This window comes from Dermacentor variabilis, chromosome 8 (assembly GCF_050947875.1).
Source record: "Dermacentor variabilis isolate Ectoservices chromosome 8, ASM5094787v1, whole genome shotgun sequence".
In the NCBI taxonomy this organism is placed as follows: domain Eukaryota; kingdom Metazoa; phylum Arthropoda; class Arachnida; order Ixodida; family Ixodidae; genus Dermacentor; species Dermacentor variabilis.
This window is the reverse complement of record NC_134575.1, coordinates 4,511,892-4,530,991: the sequence shown is the minus strand read 5'-3', so window position 1 is coordinate 4,530,991 and position 19,100 is coordinate 4,511,892.

Sequence of the window (19,100 nt, the reverse complement as noted above, 5' to 3'; positions counted from 1 at the left end):
AAAATATAACGAAGATAGAGTAAATATACCAGTCACTATGCAGCGAGAACCCCGCTTAGTGTTCATTAACCGAGCTTTTCAAGTGGAACAAAGCTGAAGCATGTTGCCATAGAGTAATCAGAAGTAATCTTTGCAGAAGTAATCTTGATGGCAAAGTGTACGAAACATTGTAGATCAACAACTTTCTTATGAATTAGAAGAAAATGCGAAATGCTAAATAATCTGTGAACACTATATGACCACTTTTTGAAAGAATGCTTCTAAAACATTGTTTAACCAACGCCTGCTGTCTTGTGTCTCTCTTACGTCGCTGTATTTTTGAATTGCGCAATAGGCTTTGCCGTTATGAGTAAACCGTACCAACTAGCCCAAGAAACAGCCTTGCTGCCTGCTGAATGTGTAGTTACGAATCGTGTAGTTGTGTTCATTTAATTTCATTTATTTTTCCTTATGGTTACGGAGGCCATTACATAATGGGCGTAGAGCCATGTCATAGGAAAGCATTTCAGAAGCAAGATAAGGGAATGACAAAAGGAAACAAGGTATCTGATATACGAATACAACGAAAACGGCACGGAATTTAGCAGCTGTGTGTTACAACAAAGCCTTCATTTCACACACGTGATAAAAAAAACCCCAAAAAATGCGAGACCATCTAAGCACTTCTGCGTTGCGAATGTGAAAGCAACAATGCTAGATTCGACTGTGCTGAATGGTCCTTAGAGTTTTGCGCTGCGAGTAATGTACCAAAGCAGCACCTGCTGCGTGAATCAGCAAGCAGCAGCTGCCTGCGGTGCCAGTGCCGCGTGCCACCGACGCGGCGATGCCCTCTCCCTTCCTGCAACACGTGGGGCGCTAACGGGGCGGGTATTCCCTTTCGCCCGCTCTGCCGACGCCTGGCTTTACTCCGTCGAGGAGCGCTCCTAGCACGCAACACCTCGCGTGTTATTGTGGCAGCAGGCGCACCCGTCGAGGTGAAGATCGTGGCGTGGCGTTGCAGACAATGGGAGTTCCACGAGTGGCGCTCATGACACGGCGTCGCGCCAATGGCAGTGCGAGTTTAGGTGCAGTTACGCTACTACAGATTACAGACGGCGGCTTTCTCGCTCAATGCGCCATTTGACGCTTTCACATCAAAAAGTAATAATCATGAAAGAAGGAATAAAAACAGTGTAAGTAATTGCACAAGAAAAGAATATTGCTGATTCTCTTCCAGCTTTTCTGCCTGTTTTAGTGCTTAAAAATTCGTTTTGTGTGTGTGTGTGTGTGTGTGTGTGTGTGTGTGTGTGTGTGTGTGTGTGTGTTACCTAATTCACGTTATTTACTGCATATTATTTTTTTCCATGGAGTAGACATTTTCCCATATTCTTCTAGGGCCGACTCGTTGGCAGCCACTTCTTTTACAAGCTTTCCTGAAGTTTTACAGGCAACCGAAACCGAAAAGACATGAATCGACCCTTTGAGTACGTCGTTGGGGCAGTTGCTTTCTGTTAATACGAGGAAAGTTGATTGTTATTGGGAAAACTGAACCTGTGGAACTCGTTTTTTTTTCTACCACCGCAGCAGACCGGCTGATAACAAACCGCATCCTACTTTCCCTTCACCACTTCCGCGCATGCGGCACCCTCTCTCACGAAGCTATCAAAAGAGAACCAAATAGGGAGACAAGCCTCCTCTTGATGCCCAGCCACTAGGTGTGTAGCCTTGTTCAGACGACCACTATACAGGTCTTGCAGACGTTGACTATTTGCAAACTGCAACAGTATTGGTTATTTTCAGAGCTGCAATAATAAAGGAATTTAACGTGCCTTGCATTATTCGCAAAATTATATTGGATTGCACGCATACATTATTCCCTCCTGTCCGAAAGATTGACATGCTTTGTGCACACACTCTGTGAAACTTTGGGAATCTGTTTATTTGCTTCAGCCGTCTGATTATCGTTCATAATAATAATACCGTTTATTTTCATCATCACATTGATGAAGGAAGCCGTAGGTAAAAACCACTCTCCGTAGAGGCAAAGGTCTACAGCTGCCTTTTCACAAAACAGTCAGCAGCCGCAATTACAATAACATGCAACATACAGAAAAAAAATAAATGCAGAGGATATTTTATTTTCATAAACAGACAAAGCACAGGAAGAAGTATAAGGGTAACCAGAGAAGCAGTGCAATTTAAAAACCTAGCATAGGCAGTTTTCGCAATTCGCTCGGTGTACACTGCAGAAAATCTGTATCTGCTTTTACATATATATTAACTAGTGTGGGAATTATGTAGAATAACTTGTCTTTGGATAATTTGTTTTCGGGATTATCACTTTCCCTATTTCTTTATATCGTGTATTAAGCGATGTAATGTTTGGCTGTAGATATGAAAGACCAGGTGGAAAATGTCGATTTTCTTTCACGCCGTGCCTAATCGCTACAGTTAACTTATAAGGGTATAGGCGGTGGAAACATAAAATTCCAGCCTGCTGAAACAATTCACCCGTGGGGGCACCATGTAGTAAGTTGAAAAGTATTCTGATATATTTCTTTTGCATTAGGTATAGTTTTTGCAAGTTCGCACAAGTTGTTGAGCCCCATACCAAAAACAAAAGGCGAGGAGTGAATAAAAAATCACGTGTAAAGTAAAACTTTTACTTTAAATGGCAACACTCTTTTACAGCGACATGTCATATCCACAACGCGCGTTAACTGGTTCAGCACCCTGTCGATATGTTCGTTACAAAGCATATTGCTGGAAAAGAACTCCCAGAATTTGGGTAGGATTTACAGCTCAATTTCAGTATCACCATACCTAGGTTGCAAATTATCATTCATTCGTTAATTATTTTTGTCTAAATAATGCCACCTTTGTTTTACTTGCGTTAATGCTTAAATTATTAAAACATGACCAGAAGCTTGAGACGCACCAGACGTATAACAACATGTTCGTTGATCACATCGCTGAAGTATATAAACGGCACTTTCCGCTGAAGCAACTGAAACTTGGTAGGAAAATACGCAAGCCTTGGATCACGCCAGAGCTCATTAAAAAGGTCAGTGAGAACAATATTATGTACCATCACTTTAAAAAAACTGAACATCCCCGAAAACTCGAGGAGTTTAAGGTGTACCGAAATAAGCTAAATAAAGAAATAAAGCTAAGCAGACAAAACAATTTTCATGCGGAACTTGACGCCTGCTCTTGTAAGCCTGATCTTTTGTGGAAAAACATGAACACCGTTTTAAATCGCAGTAACTCGTCCTCAAAAACAGATAAACTTAAAATCGTTGAAGTCGAGATATACGGTGGTGGCCTGGCGAATTTATTTAATAACTATTTTGTGCAGTGTGGCGATTATTTTGCAGTGTCTGAATTTTCAAGATTCATGCCGCCTAGTAATCCATCTACTTTCTTGAGGCCGTTAGCGAAGAACCAGTTCAGTCTGTTTTTATGTCTCTTCAAAACAGCTCTAGTTGTGACGTTGTAGGTATGCAAGTTCGACCTCTTAAACATATTATGGATCTTATCGCACCGATTCTTACCCATATATTTAACCTTTGTTTCTCAAGTGCCGTTTTCCCACAAAGAATGCCGGTGGCTAAGGTTACAGTATTGTGCAAGAAAGGTGATCGAAATGACATCAAGAATTATCACCCTATCTCAGTGCTGCCATTATTTTCAAAGGGTTTAGAAAAGATTATTCATGAGTGCCTTTCAATTTCTTTTTTCAGAAATATGGCCTTCTAACCCCAGCTCATTTTGGGTTTAGAAAGCATAGGTCAACGGAACTAGCCTTGATAGAACAAAAAGAGTTTATTTTATCACAGTTTTCAAGTAAGATGGTTGTACTGGGCCTGTACATTGTACTTCAGGAAAGCATTTCACTGCATTATTCATTTCATCTTACTCAAAAAAGTTGAATTGTATGGAGTGCATGGCCATTGCTGGAATCTTATAAAATCTTACCTTGGCTATCGGCGACAGTATGTTCAAATAGGTGAGCTATGTTCCGACCAAAAACCGATTGCAAGAGGAGTGACTCAAGGTAGAATTCTTGGACCTTTTCTTTTTAATATCTACATAAATGATCTGGTAAATACATGCGCTGAAGCCAAATGTATATTGTACGCTGACGATGCCAGCACATTTTTTTTTCCGCTACAGACGGTGAGCGAGTCAGCTACACATAGCAAACTCCGCTGTTGTAAAACTTCTGGAATGGTCTGTAGCAAATCAGTTACGGGTTAACACCAACAAAACTAAAGCTGTGCTATTTAGACCGAAATCAAAACAGGTAAATATGAACATAGATCTTATCTACGGCACCAGAAAAATAGAAATATTATGTAGTATTCAAATTCTTGGGGTCACGTTTACGCAAAATATGCTATGGGATATTCATGTAGATTCTGTTTGCACTAAACTGTCAAGTGTCGTGGGTATTTTATCCAGATGTAGGTCGATATTACCTTTCAGCGTAAAAAAGCTAATACATAATTCTCTTTTTTACTCTCACCTCTCTTACTGCTTTTTAGTATGGGGATCTAGCACAGTAACTAACTTAACAAAGATGTACATCCTACAAAAAAAGATTAGACTTCTTTTTGATGTCCCCTACAATTCTCATACACATACTCTGCTCGTTCAAGCAGATATAATGCCTATCTGGAAATTGTATAGCTACAGACTAATTGTTGCCTTTAAGTGCGAATTAAAAGAAAACCGAAATTTTTCTCGCAACCTAGCCAAGCTGGCAATAAAGCCCACATTCTATACTATACGTCAGTCTGAATATTGGAAGGTGGTCACTCCCCGTGCTAACTATTCTATAGGTACACTATCGTATATTTGCCTAAACTTCTTAATAATCTGAATAAATCTGGAATTGATTTAGGTCGTACTACAGTTCGCGAATTGCGCCACGTGATATGTTATGTCTTTGAACAATTTTAATATTGATGTCCTTGTAATACATTATATCGAATCAATTTTGCGTTTGTCGTTTGTTAGATTCCCGTATGTTTCATGTATGCTCCTGTACTGCCTTGTAGAGGGGACCGTGGGCTCTAGTCAAGCTGTCCAGCAGCTTTTACCCACGGCCCCTCCATCGTTTTGATGGAAATAAAGCTTATTATTATTATTATTATTATTATTATTATTATTATTATTATTATTATTATTATTATTATTATTATTATTATTATTATTATTATTATTATTATTATTATTATTATTAAAGCATTGGTGGGGAAAAGCGAACAGCAAAGAACAGAAAACAAAAAAATACCGTCACAAGAATTCCAAAAACAAGATGTAGGCAAATAAGTTTACAAATCATAAAAGAGGAATGGGCCGCGTAATAAAGCCTACAAATCGGGTATGTTAGCCTTTCAAATGCTGAATAAATGACTGTTCAATATTTTCGCGGTTGCGCTCATTACCAGTGCTATTGCGTCAATCAGACGCTTGCCACAATGCTTATTTTCTTCGCCTAAACTTATGCGCACACTGCACTAAGTGTTTTGTCGCGTTCACTAAATTACTTATCGGTCCCTATGCGTAGGCGCTAAGCTCTTGCGATTGTGTAAAACCTGGAATTGGCTTATTTCCTCGCGTCACTTTAATATATTTATTCGACCGCGAAATTATGGGGAAAAGTCGGGTGACGGAAGTTGCCATAATTTCCAAATAATTAATAATAAATCCTTATTAATCAGCCAACGCCTCGGTGTTGTCTGTTCTATGTGATCTGCTCCAGGGGTAGTATTGTTGCGGTGTTTCGTATGGCTATCATTCGCTACCTTGGCGACGAAGCCATTCAATAACTTACGAGATTCATAAATGACCACGGGGAGGCGGAGACCGTACAGGCAGAATGGAAGCGCGCAGAAGTAATACTCGTTCCCAAACCAGGCAAGAAGCTTCAGGTTAAGAATCCAAGACCGATATCACTTACATCTTGCCTTGGTAAGCCATATGAGCGGATCCTAACCAGGAGACTCACGGAACTGCACCGAAGAGAAAAATTTGTACCCAGGTACCCAGGTTCCGGGTAAAACTCCCGAGACAGAATGTGCTCCTCCAACTTAAGGAAGCATTAAGTCCTCAAGCACGTCACAACCCGAGGGGAACGCATGGCCCTAGACATGGGGCTTTAGACAATGTCAGTCATGAGGCTATCCTGACTGGACTAGGACAACCTCAACTGCCGCAAACGCGTCTTCGGCTACGTAAAAGCATTCCTCTCAGACAGAACAGCTACAATCGGCATAAACGATGCCCGCACAAATACCTCCTAAGTACTTAATAAGGGCGCACCCCAGGGATCAGTTATCTCACCGGTGCTTTTTAAGGTAGCTATGTTCGGACTTGGCCAAAAAATTGGAGCACATCGCGGACATCAGACATGCCATGTACGCAGATGACATTAGAATTTGGATCACCAAGGGCTCCTGAGGGTAAAGGAAGCAAAACTTCAACAAGCCGCCAACTGCGTCGAATAGTGTGTTAACGAAAGAGGAAGCCTGCAGTACTCAACGGAGAAGCGTGAGCTGTTCAGAGTCTGCAGACACAAGCTAAATAGGACGGCATCCAAGGACAGAAGCCTCCGCCTTAACGCGTACCTCGAGGGCCAGGAGAAGAACATGTTAAGAGTGCTCGGGATGTGGCTACAGTCTAACCAACGGAGCATTCACACCCAGATACTCCTCAGTAATACAACGCTACTGTTTAACAGAATGATTAAGAGAATCGCAATCGTCGGAAAGGACTGCGGGAACACTTTGAAACTAGTAACAAGCCAAGTCATCAGCAGGGTAACGTATAATCTACCGTACCAATGGCTGAATCTCCGTGAAGACAAACAAGAGGAAGTAATCGTTCGGAAAGCGTACAGGACTGCACTGAAACTCCCAATCAGTGCGCCTAAGGAGAAGCTCCTTGCCTTGGGCGTGCACAATACCTTCCATAACATCGGGAAGCACCGCTCCAGGCACACAAATTAAGACTAATGCAAACACCAACGGGCCGAACATTTCTCGAATGCCTTGGCAATACCGAACTAATTAAGATAACGGCAGCAACAGGTAATATACCGGATGAAATGAAGAGGCGGACAGGGTAGCTCGAGGGCATATGATCCTAGCATCCACAGAATCGACACTCGAAAGTCAACCGTCTCTTCCAAATGAATACTCGGCTTTATTGGCGCATTACAGGGAGCCAAATACGATTTCCTCCCTCACATAAAACACTCCCGAAGGCGGAGGTCACTGATTAGAGACAGCTCCAGACAGAGAACTTCCTCGACTTAAACGTACTAAGTAAAATGCACACGACCAGAAACGAAGCGAACTGCCCAGGGTGCGATCAAAAGCCCACCTTGTATCACACAACATGGAAATGCCAACTTATAACACCAGTCCCCAAAATAATAAATCGAATTGCGAAACAAGTGGAGGCACTGCTGGCCAGCGACCGCTGCGAGGACCAAATTGGTCACGTGCAGTGAGGACGCAGGGCAGCTGTGGAAGTTCGAGCCCTGGACAAAGGGCCCCACCCCTGCTAAACCCAGTCAAGAGCGTATAGGAGGACACTGGCGGACTACGACAAAGGACACTGTAGGTAGAGATCAATAAATGTTTTTCATGATGATGATGCGGTATCTATTTCGCCTGGCAGAAATGACAGATAGAAAAGAATTGGTATCGCTGATTTATTGATTTTCTGTTCTTCTCCATTTCTTTTTGTCCTCAGTGCATCGTGTCTTCTCGGATTCATGACCTCTTCATCTTGTTCTAATTCGACAGCCATCAGTGTTCATGTAGCAATCTGAAGCTGCTAAAAATGTCATTTTCCTTGATATCATAACCAAGGTGTGACGTTTTTCCAAGTGCTCGAACGTCTTAACACTTTTTCCTTGCGGTCACATTAAAAAGCAGAAGCTCCAGGCGCATTTTTGCCGTTCGCATCGACATTCTCGTACTGCCCTGCTATTGAGGGCGCATGTTGGGCCCACACGTGGTGTATTAGAATGCCTCCGGAGAAGCGAAGGGCGCTTTGTTCGAGCCACAGAGGCTCCAACGATGACGAGGCCCAGTACCACTTGATCTGTTCTGCCGGTGCCAGGGCAGCGTTCTTGCCTGCAGACATGAGCATTCTACACAAACGCATTGGCGTTCCTTTTATTTTTTGGAAAAAGGCAGACGATCTTCCTTCGGTCTCAACTTGTGCACCATCGAGAAGCGAGGCCTGTCACGCTGCTGTCACGCTGTTGGTGACGCCAACATTCGGAGACATCTTCAGCGCAAAGGCAAAGCTTGCCATCATTTTTTATGCTTCAACTTCGGGTGAAACTAACATTCAACGCGACAGCGTTAAAGGCCCCGTCTCGCAGGACATCCGGCGCGGTGTCCCGCGTCCACCACTGTTACGGCAAAAATCATTCCGAACAATCTAAACCAAACTACGCATACCCCACGAGTGCAGTGCATACCCCACGACCTTGAGTGCAGTGCAATGAGGTTACTGAAGTAATTGAATTTCTGAAAGTAAAATACGTGAGAAAAATTGTGAAGTAACACATGAACACAACCTACAGACGTGATAGCATTGGATTGTAATATGAATGTACGAGAGAACATAATTCTGTTACGCGGAAATTCAAAGAATTGTTTGAGTTTCAGCTTGAAAAAGGCTTTAAACCCCTTTTATAGCGTTTCTACATTCATAACCCGGCCATGGCGTCCGCAATTTGCGCGCGCCAGCGCGCGCAAATCTTGGAGGTTACAGAGCGGCGCGTCCGTTCCCTTGCAACATCTGCAGATGGCGCTCGTCTCTGGCGCATCGCTGCCCACGCAAGAGGCCGCGTTTGTACCAGAAAGCCAGGGGTCTAAGGACCCGTATAGAAGAATTTCGGCAATTCATTTTTACAAATCGCTTCCCTATACTGGTAATTTGCGAACCAAATACGTCAACAACGGATTCATTCAAATATCTTGGTGTGTACATCTCGCGTGACTTAACTTGGACCTGTCATGTTAACCACATAATAAACTCTGCTAATCGTGCTCTAGGTTATCTACGCCGTAACCTCTTCCTCGCTCCTCCCTCTATTAAACAACTTGCTTTTCTAACCTTTGTGCGGTCTAAGCTTGAGTATGCCGAAGCTATTTTTGATCCCCACCACAATGACCTTATTAAAGCCCTCGAGTCGGTTCAGAACCGCGCGACACGATTTATCCTGTCAACTTATTCATACAATACAAGCATCTCGGCACTAAAAGCCCAAATAAACCTACCCTCTCTAGCCTCACGCCGTAGAATAGCCCGTCTTAATCTTTTTCATAAATTCTTTCATTCCTTGCCTTTTGACAACCCGTACATAAAAAGAGCACATCGCATTGCCCGCACCAGTCACTCTAATACAGTATATCCCCCACAAGCCCATACCGTTACTTTTCAGCAATCATTTTTTCTGCGCACAACACGAGACTGGAATGGCCTGCCCGCCGAAGTTGCCACTATCATCGACCCACTTGGATTCAAGCGACTGATCGGAAATATCCCTTTGTAATTTGTAGTATCTCTTTGTCACTAACTCCCCACTCCCTCATGTAATGTCTCAACAGGGACCTTTGAGGAAATGAATAAATAAATAAATAAACTCCACTCAGACTGTCCGGTTACGAATCTTTTGTCTCGTCCCCATGCGGTGCGAGCACGAAAGTAAACATCTACATCTGAACGGACTTTACATATGTCGCTAACGCGGTAGAGCCTCATGACGACAACCAATATGTCCGCCTGAATGTCCAAAAGAAGGATGTGTCATTTACACTAATTGGAGCCTACATATCCCTAGTGGGTCACATTGACGGCGAACGACTTAAGAAAATGTTACTAATGAACAATGGCCCCTGGTTTATCACAGGTGATTTCAACGTGCATCACCAGCTATGGCTAATCAATAAAATTGACTCCAAAGGCAGGAGTCTTGCCTCCTTTGCTGCTGATCATGATTTGTGCAGTGTGAATGACGGCAGCCCTATATTTCTGCGAGGCACTACCTACAGTAGCCACTTGGACTTAACTTTGGTGTCACGGCGCTTTGCCTCGGGCGTCCAATGGTTTACGAACATAGAAACACATGGAAGCGACCATATTCCAACGTGCATAAATATTAGAGGAGTTGAGCTACGCTCCTCTGCTGTCTTGCTTAAAGTTGATTGGTCAAAGTTTAAGAAGGATATGGATGACACATGTTGGGAAGGCCTTTCATAGACTATTGAAGAAGCAATCGTAGAGGCATTGAAAACCTCCATCCGCTCTCTTACAAGGCCAGCAAGGCGAACAGACGTGGACACTGAACTGGAGAGGCTGCGTGCGGTACGCCGACAGGCGGAGAGGAGGTATCGGCGCAAGAAGTCCGTCTTGGATCTGAGGGCTACACGACGCATACAAAAGAAAGTCCAGCGTCGTATGAATAGATTGGAAGACAAGGGATGGAAAACTTTGTCAGTCGTTTGATCCCCGAAAATCACTGTCGCACATATGGAGAACGGTTAGGGGCCTTCGCTCATCTCCGCATCAAAGGAAGCCCTTCGCTGCTCTGGCCCTCTACCAACTCCGCTCGGAACTTCAAGTGGCTGAAGAGTTCTGTGCACGGGTTGCTGGGTCCGTGGCCATCATTACTGACGCAGCATTGAATGAGATCCCTGAGGCACGTGTACCAGAAATGAACGTGCTATTTTCACTCGAAGAGCTCGTTGCTGCGTTGGCGACCTGCAGGCGTTCTTCGTCATCAGGAGATGATTGCATCACGTATGCTGCCCTATGCCACCTTGGACATGGCGCACGTGATGAGCTGCTCAACTACTACAATGAGTCTTGGCAGAACAGCGCCGTTCCTAAAGAATGGATATCGAGCCGCTTGATCCCCATTCTGAAACATGGAAAGTCTCCGCTTGAGCTCTCATCATATCGTCCGACTGCGCTTCCGAGCTGCGTCGGCGAATTGATATAAAATATGATCCTTGCTCGCTTCCAATGGTACCTAGAACGATTCAACATCTATCCGGACGACGTGACGAGCTTTCGTCGAGGTCTCTCCTCCATCGACAACGCCATTGACATCGTAACCTAAGTCCAAAATCAAAAAAGCCTCAAGCACCCCATCAGTGGCAATTTTTCTAGATATAAAAGGAGCATACGACAACGTCGCCCATGAGGCCATACTGAACTCACTTGAGGCTGTTGGAGTTTGTGGCTGGATGTATCAATGGATTCGGGAGTATTTGACTGAGAGGTGCTTTTTCTTACAGACCGAAAACGGCCCAACTTCAGACCCTTACATCTGCCGTGGTGTGCCGCAGGGCGGACTGTTGAGTCCAATTTTGTTCAACCTCGTCCTGGTAGGGCTAGCGGAGTACCGACCGCAGACAGTTCATGTCTCAATATACGCCGACGACATTTGCATCTGGGCCTCTGCAGTGACTCAGCTTCAGGTACGAGCCAGGCTTCAGCGGGCGGCCACCATGAGGGCTTCTTATCTCCGAGGACAAGGCCTCAGTGTGTCTACTGAAAAGTGCGCATTGGTTGGTTTTACGCGCAAACAAATGTCATTGTACCTTGGTTCAATCAATGGTCAAGGTGTATCCTACGCCAAGACGCATCGCTTTCTGGGCGTCATCATTGTCCGCAACCTCTCGTGGAGCCCTCACTGCGTCTATCTGAAGAAGTTAGTTGCCATTGCTCAGGTGTTCAAATTTCTCTGCGGGAAAAACTGGGGTACGCCAGTCCATTCTATGATGCAGCTGTAAAGGGTGCTGTTTCTCAGACTTCTACGTTACAGTCTACCAGTGTTGTCAAATGCATGCAAGACGAATTTTCGCGCTTTGGAGAGCATACAAGGTCAAGCCCTACGCACGTGTTTAGGGCTGCCTTGGTGCACCTCAACAGCCGCAACAATTGCCATCGCGGGAGATCATATAATCCGGACACATGTAGCTGTCGAGTCTCTCAGATTGCACATTCGCCATCTGTCAAGGATCCCCGACCATCGTTTGGCCTCCCTACCAGCCGAGAGACCTCAAGCGTTTTTTTTACGAGTGATTAGCGCTCATCAAGAGTGCATACCGACATCTTTTACACCGGCAGTGAAGCCTTCATCTCCCCTGTAGTTCCTGCGTCAGCCTCAAGTGAATTTTGCTATTCCTGGAATTACAAAAAAGTCCAATCATCCATCGCCGGCTCTGAAGCAACTTACGCTCCTATTACTGCACCAGACGTATCCTGACCACATTCATATATATACCGATGGCTCGACCAGCTCAACTGCCGCATTCGTCGTTCCAGCTGGGCAGTTTACAGTTAGATGCAAATTGTCACGCATGACTATATTTGCGTCGGCAGAACTTGCAGCTCTCCATGCAGCTATGACATACATCACTGAGGAGCCAACAGAGAATTGGGTCATGTTTTGTGATTCTAAGGCAGCTCTCCACAGTATCAAGTCTGCATTACATCACAAAACTTATGAGCAAATGATATCTGACATCAGGGAAGTGCACCACCATGCTCTGGAAAAAGGGCGCCGCATTATATTTCAATGGATTCGTGCTCACTGTGGCATCGTCGGCAACAACCTAGCTGACAAGGCTGCCCGGTCTGCCTATGAAGATACACAGACGCGTCCAACACCTTTGGCGAAGTCGGATGCTGCCAGGGAACTTGGCCTACTTGCACGCTTTGGGCGCATGCGGGTATCGAATAACTCTGGCTTCGTTTATTCAGTCGCCACTAACATTCTACCTGAATAGTAACCACGCAAATGGAAGTTTCCGCATTGACTCCCCTCCTTATTTCAGTCATCTCTCTTTTTGATTGTTCAGTGCTGGCTAAGGCAAGCAGAGGATGTCGAGGTAACTGCTTCAGTCTCACCTCTGCACTGAAGCTAAGCGTGTGCTGCACGATAAAGGTATGCCGCTAGCCTAATGTGCCTGTCTTACCAAAATGAACGGGAGCAGCTGTGAAAACTATTCGCAATGTCAACTTCATCGCACGATCGAGGTTTTCATCACGTTCAGCTATCACGTGGTTGTTTCAGGGCCTGGTACGCTTTGCGTGCTACTGCACTGTGATAACTTTTAGTTCGCTTTAGTTTTCTGGTAAGCCTTCTGTTCATGCGTAAAATTGTCTAAAGAGGTGAAAACAGCCTGGGCAATTCATACCGCGTAGTAATGATGACGCCTCCAAATGAGAAGGCGAGGCAAGGGACGTAAAAGAGTTCTAATTTGAGCCTTGGAAGTGTTGACAGATTGTGAGAGGAATGGTAAGAAGCCATCAGATATGAAATTCACTCTAAATATCTGTTGTTGCGAAGGAGCAGTTTGGTATTAGTTGATGTTGCCTTTATTTTATAATTGCTCATCATCATCGGACTGCGGCGGCACTTGTCAAGCTTTCTTTATTTGTCGGAAGACATCATAAATGTGATGTGTGTAGGGAAAGACGCCTTGACTGGAATGGAGCTGAAAAGACTTCACCTTTCTTTTTTATTCTATAAAGTAATGCAGGCACCATTCCCTATCTCCCGTCCCCCAGAGTAGGGTAGCAAACCAGACGTGTTTCTGGTTAACATCCCTGCCTTCTCTCTTTATTTCGTCCTCCTCCTCCTACAGCCAGTCCAGCTGTGATGTCTATGGTAAGTGTAATCTTAACCTGGACACCCTTGTCAAAGCTTTTTATTTAGTCGACTTAGTTTACGATTTGGCAGCTCTAGGCCCTCACTGCCCATTCGCAGTTCATGGCACAGCTGTCAAAGATGGTGGCAGTTGTCAACCAATGTTGAGCATTAGGCTAATTCGTACGCATGATCGATGTTTTCCCAGCTAATTAGACACACAGCGCGCACACAGAGTGAAGATACGTTCCTATCAGACTTCTTTATCGCTCCAAATGCCTGTGTGCACAGGAAACCAGTGCAGCCCAGGGCACACTGGGTACTAGGTGGGTGTTTCTCACAGACCAAAACTCATTTACTATGCGAATGTATCCGGTAGCATTTTTCGAGCAGGTGTCTACGAAAGAACCAATCATATAAGCAAAAAAAGTATTGACTGATGTACGCGTTCAAAATAGTTTGACCAACAGCAAATAATCTAGTTGCCGGTTGGACAGGAAACTGCATGTAGGTCATCGGTGGGGAAATAGAAATGAATAAAAGATTGTAAACGATAACAGGAAGATAGAAGATAGAATGAGATGAATGGTGTTCCTGTCAAACTGCATTGAATTTGTAAGAGTAAGCAATGGGATCTGTTGCAAACGCATTCGGCTCTCGCTTCCTGTTGTGGGATTTCACCCGAGTAACTTGTTTGTGCTAGAGCGTTTATACACTCCCGGCTGGAGCTGCGGAACCGACGGGTGCTTTCGGGCACCGTTAGCACCAAGGGCGATCGCCAAAGGGAGCCCGAGTCGGCAGTTTACAGGGCCACCAAATGGCGCGAGAAGCAATTTCGGCCAATAAATCACCGCCTTCCTCAATCGCTTCATTGGCTTTCGCTTGTGCTGCGTCAGATTTGCCGTCGCCGCGCTATTTCGTCTATTCTTTATATAACTTCCCATCGATTACCCTCACGCTGGTCGCTGGGTATTTTTTACTCCCTAGCGCCACTCAAAGGTGTCTTTGATAGCTTGCGATGTAAGTTTTGGTTTCGTTTTTTTTTAAATATTTCCTGAAATCCCGCACAGATATCTTCATGTCCTATTTATTCCTATGGAATGGAAGGAGAAATGTACTGTAAAGGACAAAAGGCTGAACTTAAAATACCTCCTGCAAGGTAGATTACTCAGCAGTAAATGAAAAAATCAAAATCTGATTATGTGCCTCAGATCGGCTGGCTAGCGTTTCGACAAGAAGGCCTGTCCTTTTCAAGGCGTAATTGTAATGTAAGGCAATAGTGAACGAATTAAGGGTAAGTATGAAGGAGCAGAAACCTTTTTAATGTGTTGAGTGCAAATTATAGCTTATTATATAGTAGCTAACACTACTATATATAGCTTACAATACTATAGCTAACATTTCGGGCGAACTTAAACCAGAAGAAGAAGAATAACTATGGAAAGGAGGCACAACACCGCCATACAAGTAGAGGTTCTAAGCCACTGCATGTTTTACGCGGTATCATGGTGACGCAGATGTGCGAGTGGTGTAAAAGACTCTTCCGGGGATTGAAATCGTCGGCCAAGCGTCTGACTCCGCCTGTCGTAACACATGTACACTTGTGTGTATGCGAAACTTATGATTTCCCTGCGGCACCGAAGTGTTGATTTTTCAAGCATCGTAAGCAGGACAACAAGCAGCTTGGTATTTCTCAAACATGATACGTACACTCCTCTACATGGATTCTGTCTTGCCTGTAGGTGTTTCAATGTAGACAAACAAGCAAAAATTTATTAAGTATGCCTCACAAACCGGTTTCACTCTCTTTTCGAGAAATACTCAGACCACGGCAGCGGAATGGACCGACCCCGTTGTTCAAGGGTCGCACGCAACTCGGGCAATGAACCAGAGCGCAAACTTCCAGCGGTGCCACCGCGCTCACAGGGCTTAAATCCGCAGTGAAATATTCTGAGTTTGAGTACAACAGCCGTGAACCTGGAAGACGGTTTGCGCACTGAGAGCCGTTAGATAATTACACGTGCGAACGAAGTGTCCGCTGAATGATTGTGATTTTGAATGAATGAATAAACGTGACTGATGCGCTTTCAGACGCCTTACCTACACCTCAAATTTATAATAAATAATTATTGAAACATGGTAATCAAGGGGTGACGGGAGAGTCATGTTGCAGAACACACGCAAAAAAAAAATAACTAGAACGATGGCGAAAAGATGTGAGAACTGTGTGTGCACCCTGAACCTTATGCACGGTATCCTTCATTTCTTCAGAATACATTTTTCGGACTTACAATGCGAGCAAAATACACAACTACGCGAGACGCACTTCAATAGCGACGGAGTCAACGTTTGTTTAACCATAAAGAATATTGAGCAGCGAGATCCTGCTGTGGCGTTCGCACTGCGCCATGTAAACATCGTGATACCACACCGTGCCCTGAAAAAGGAAGCTTTACTTCAAGAGCTCCTCTCTAAGCACGTGGAAAATCATTTTGCTCGGCAAGTCCCGTGCCCTGCACCTAATTTCATGAAGCTTGTTGCAATTAAAATAAATAAATAAATAAATAAATAAAACCTGCTCACTGCATAACTCATAGAAAAAAACTTCAAACAGGAACATTTCTAAGCAGGAAAAAAAGAGGTGAAGCCTCAGCTTCATGACTCTGTAGTTGACAAATTTAAAGAAGAATATCAAAATTATGTGAAGTGAATCTATTGATACATTTAGAGCGAAGAAGCTAGGTACGGCACACCGCTCTGAAATATATATTCCTAATTTCTACGAAAAATTTCTGCAAACCTCTTGTAAACAGTAACATTTTAACGTAAGCTGTAAAATTATACGTCAAATTCATTCGGTTAAGATGCTCTCACAGGTGTAGTTTGCAGAACGGCGTTATCAGAATTTGATGCTGAGTTACAGATTAGACAGCTTTGCGCTTCAATTTTAGTTAAAATATGCCACCATAAGTCAATATCCTCTGTCCTAAATCCGACGGAATTCAGCGTTCTCTCTTAAATGCCACAAATTTCGTTCGAATTGGTTAAACGGTTGCCTACTGAACGTATTCCTAGGACTCGTGAGTATTTGAACATGGATATAGAAGTTGGTTCAGAGGTAAAAGCTTCCCCTTAGCGTAATTTTCTCGAATGTAAAGCATCTCATGATGCCGTGGCGCACTAGGTTCCTGGTCTTCTATATAACGAGTAGTCTTCTATTAGCCGCTTAGTCACTACCAGTGAGTGTCTTAGCCACACGAAATATATAATGAGAGTGGTGGCATTTTGTCTTGTGGAGGCTCAAATGTTTCCGCACTCAGGTCGTTTCTCGTACCCATTGCGTCATGGGTATTGTTCTTGGAAGATACAGGGTACAAGAATTAGCCTACGTTAGCGTGAATTTCTGGTGACAAAGTCATAGCGGTTACATGCATGAAGCCGCATAAAATGAAGCATATCCCCCAAATTTCAGGCCTGCTTGATCCCTCAAACGGAAGCCACCATGGCGTACTTAAAATCAAGTGTTTCGACGATAAGATAATGAAATTTCTTCAATCATTTTCCCCAACGAGGCAATCATGTGAGCACGACGTCGTTTAATTGTCACAGTTTGATATCAATGAAGGATACTGACAACCAGAACAACACGTCGTACGTGAACTATAAGCCAGACAAGTTCACTCACAGATCAACCCGCAATGCTGTCATTAGGAGGGAGGTATCCATGTGCCGGCTTCTCGGTATCTTGACTGAAGTGTGTGACAACGAAAAGAAACGCCATTGAACAGCGCTGCCTGAAGTTTCTGTTTGCGCAGACACTCGGCAAGTGTTATCCGCATGATTAATGGCACCCAAGTAGATGACAGGAAGAAGTCGCTAAGGCAGCTAGTACAATATGGTAGTGCGGTGCTGGTGTCTCATGGGCGCTCCTGCGACAACTGGCCCAGTGACACCTACAACACGCATCGGCAAATACTGAAGCTGACGCTTATAAGAAGAGGAATCTGTCATCCTCACGCTAGAGGGAATAACGGGCAAACTTTCAGCAATGAAGTATAAGCATACATTGAAACTCGAACAGGCGAAGACTGATCAGAACGTCTGTCACGCGTAATCAAGTGCGAGTGCGACTTCAATTTCTCTGCAGCCGGTTTACAAGCACGGCGCATTGTCAAATGCATTTGCATGGAGACCGAATTAAACTGCTGTTACAAATGCAGGCAAACCGGGAAATGCAACAATGCATCTAGTTTTCGACTTGTTGGTCTTCGCATTTATGCTGATACCAGAACAGCGCTACAATGAAAACAAACTATGGCTAAACTGCAGTCCCATTCAAATGCAAATGCGCAGTTAGATCTGTTAGTATGTAGGCAGGTTGAGTCAATCTGCACACTGCAGATTAATTCTTATCTTCCCGATAACCCAGTCACCCGCCCTCGCACAACTTCTGCCAGTCCCGAGTATACTCGTGTTGTGTTTTCCGTGCACTCCCTCTCCAGAAGCAACTTGTGCAGACAGAGAGAGAATAAACATTTATTTCGCAAAGCAAGTAGAAAATTTCCTCGATCAGTAGATCCCTCAGTCCAGGGCTCCATTGCCATGCGCGACTTCGCGAGCCCGCTGGATCAGCCGTTGCTGTTCCTGCTGGCTTGTGCTGAGCAGCGCAGACTCCCAAGAGGAAAGGTTAGGGTTGGCAGAAAACAACATTGAATACCTGTTGTGTCATCTACCGAGACTTTCATCTAAGCATACAAAACTTTCATACAAAACTTTCATACAAACTTTCAGATATACTTCTGACAGCAGGTGGGCCAATTGTACCAGTGATCTGTCGCTCTCTCTCTGTCTCTCTCTGCGCAGTGCAGTCATGGCTAACCAGGATCGCAGATCTGTTGGAGCTTTGTAAGACGAAGAGATTTATGAAGTGTGGAGGGATTCTTAATCGGAAGTCACGACGAATAACCAGCTTTTATATGGCACAAAATCCACACTTAACCAAGACGCGGAAAAACCCTGAGGGGGCTAGGAGCAGTTGGGAAAGAAACCCCATAGTCTACAGGTTAATCGATTCAGCCTGTCCCGACGCCCACACATCATGAGTTGCTACAGTGTTCATGTCACATCGAACAACAAGCTACAGCGCTCCAAGCCAAGTTTACGTGAGCCCCTAATGCTTTATCAGGAGAGCACTGAACTTGATCGGTTGGTGTACATTTTGAAAGGGATCGAAAGGCGCAAGACCCGGGACATGTAGTGTAGATGACTGACATGGCACTGTCGTCTGTCGTTTGTATTACTTCCTGCTTTTAGCGCTGTTCGATTCCCTTCAATACCTTATGCTTGGCAGCATATCTACAAACAGACATCTCGCATCCGAGGGGGCGACAACCTCAGTTGAGTACGGCGCTGCAGAATACTTTCACGC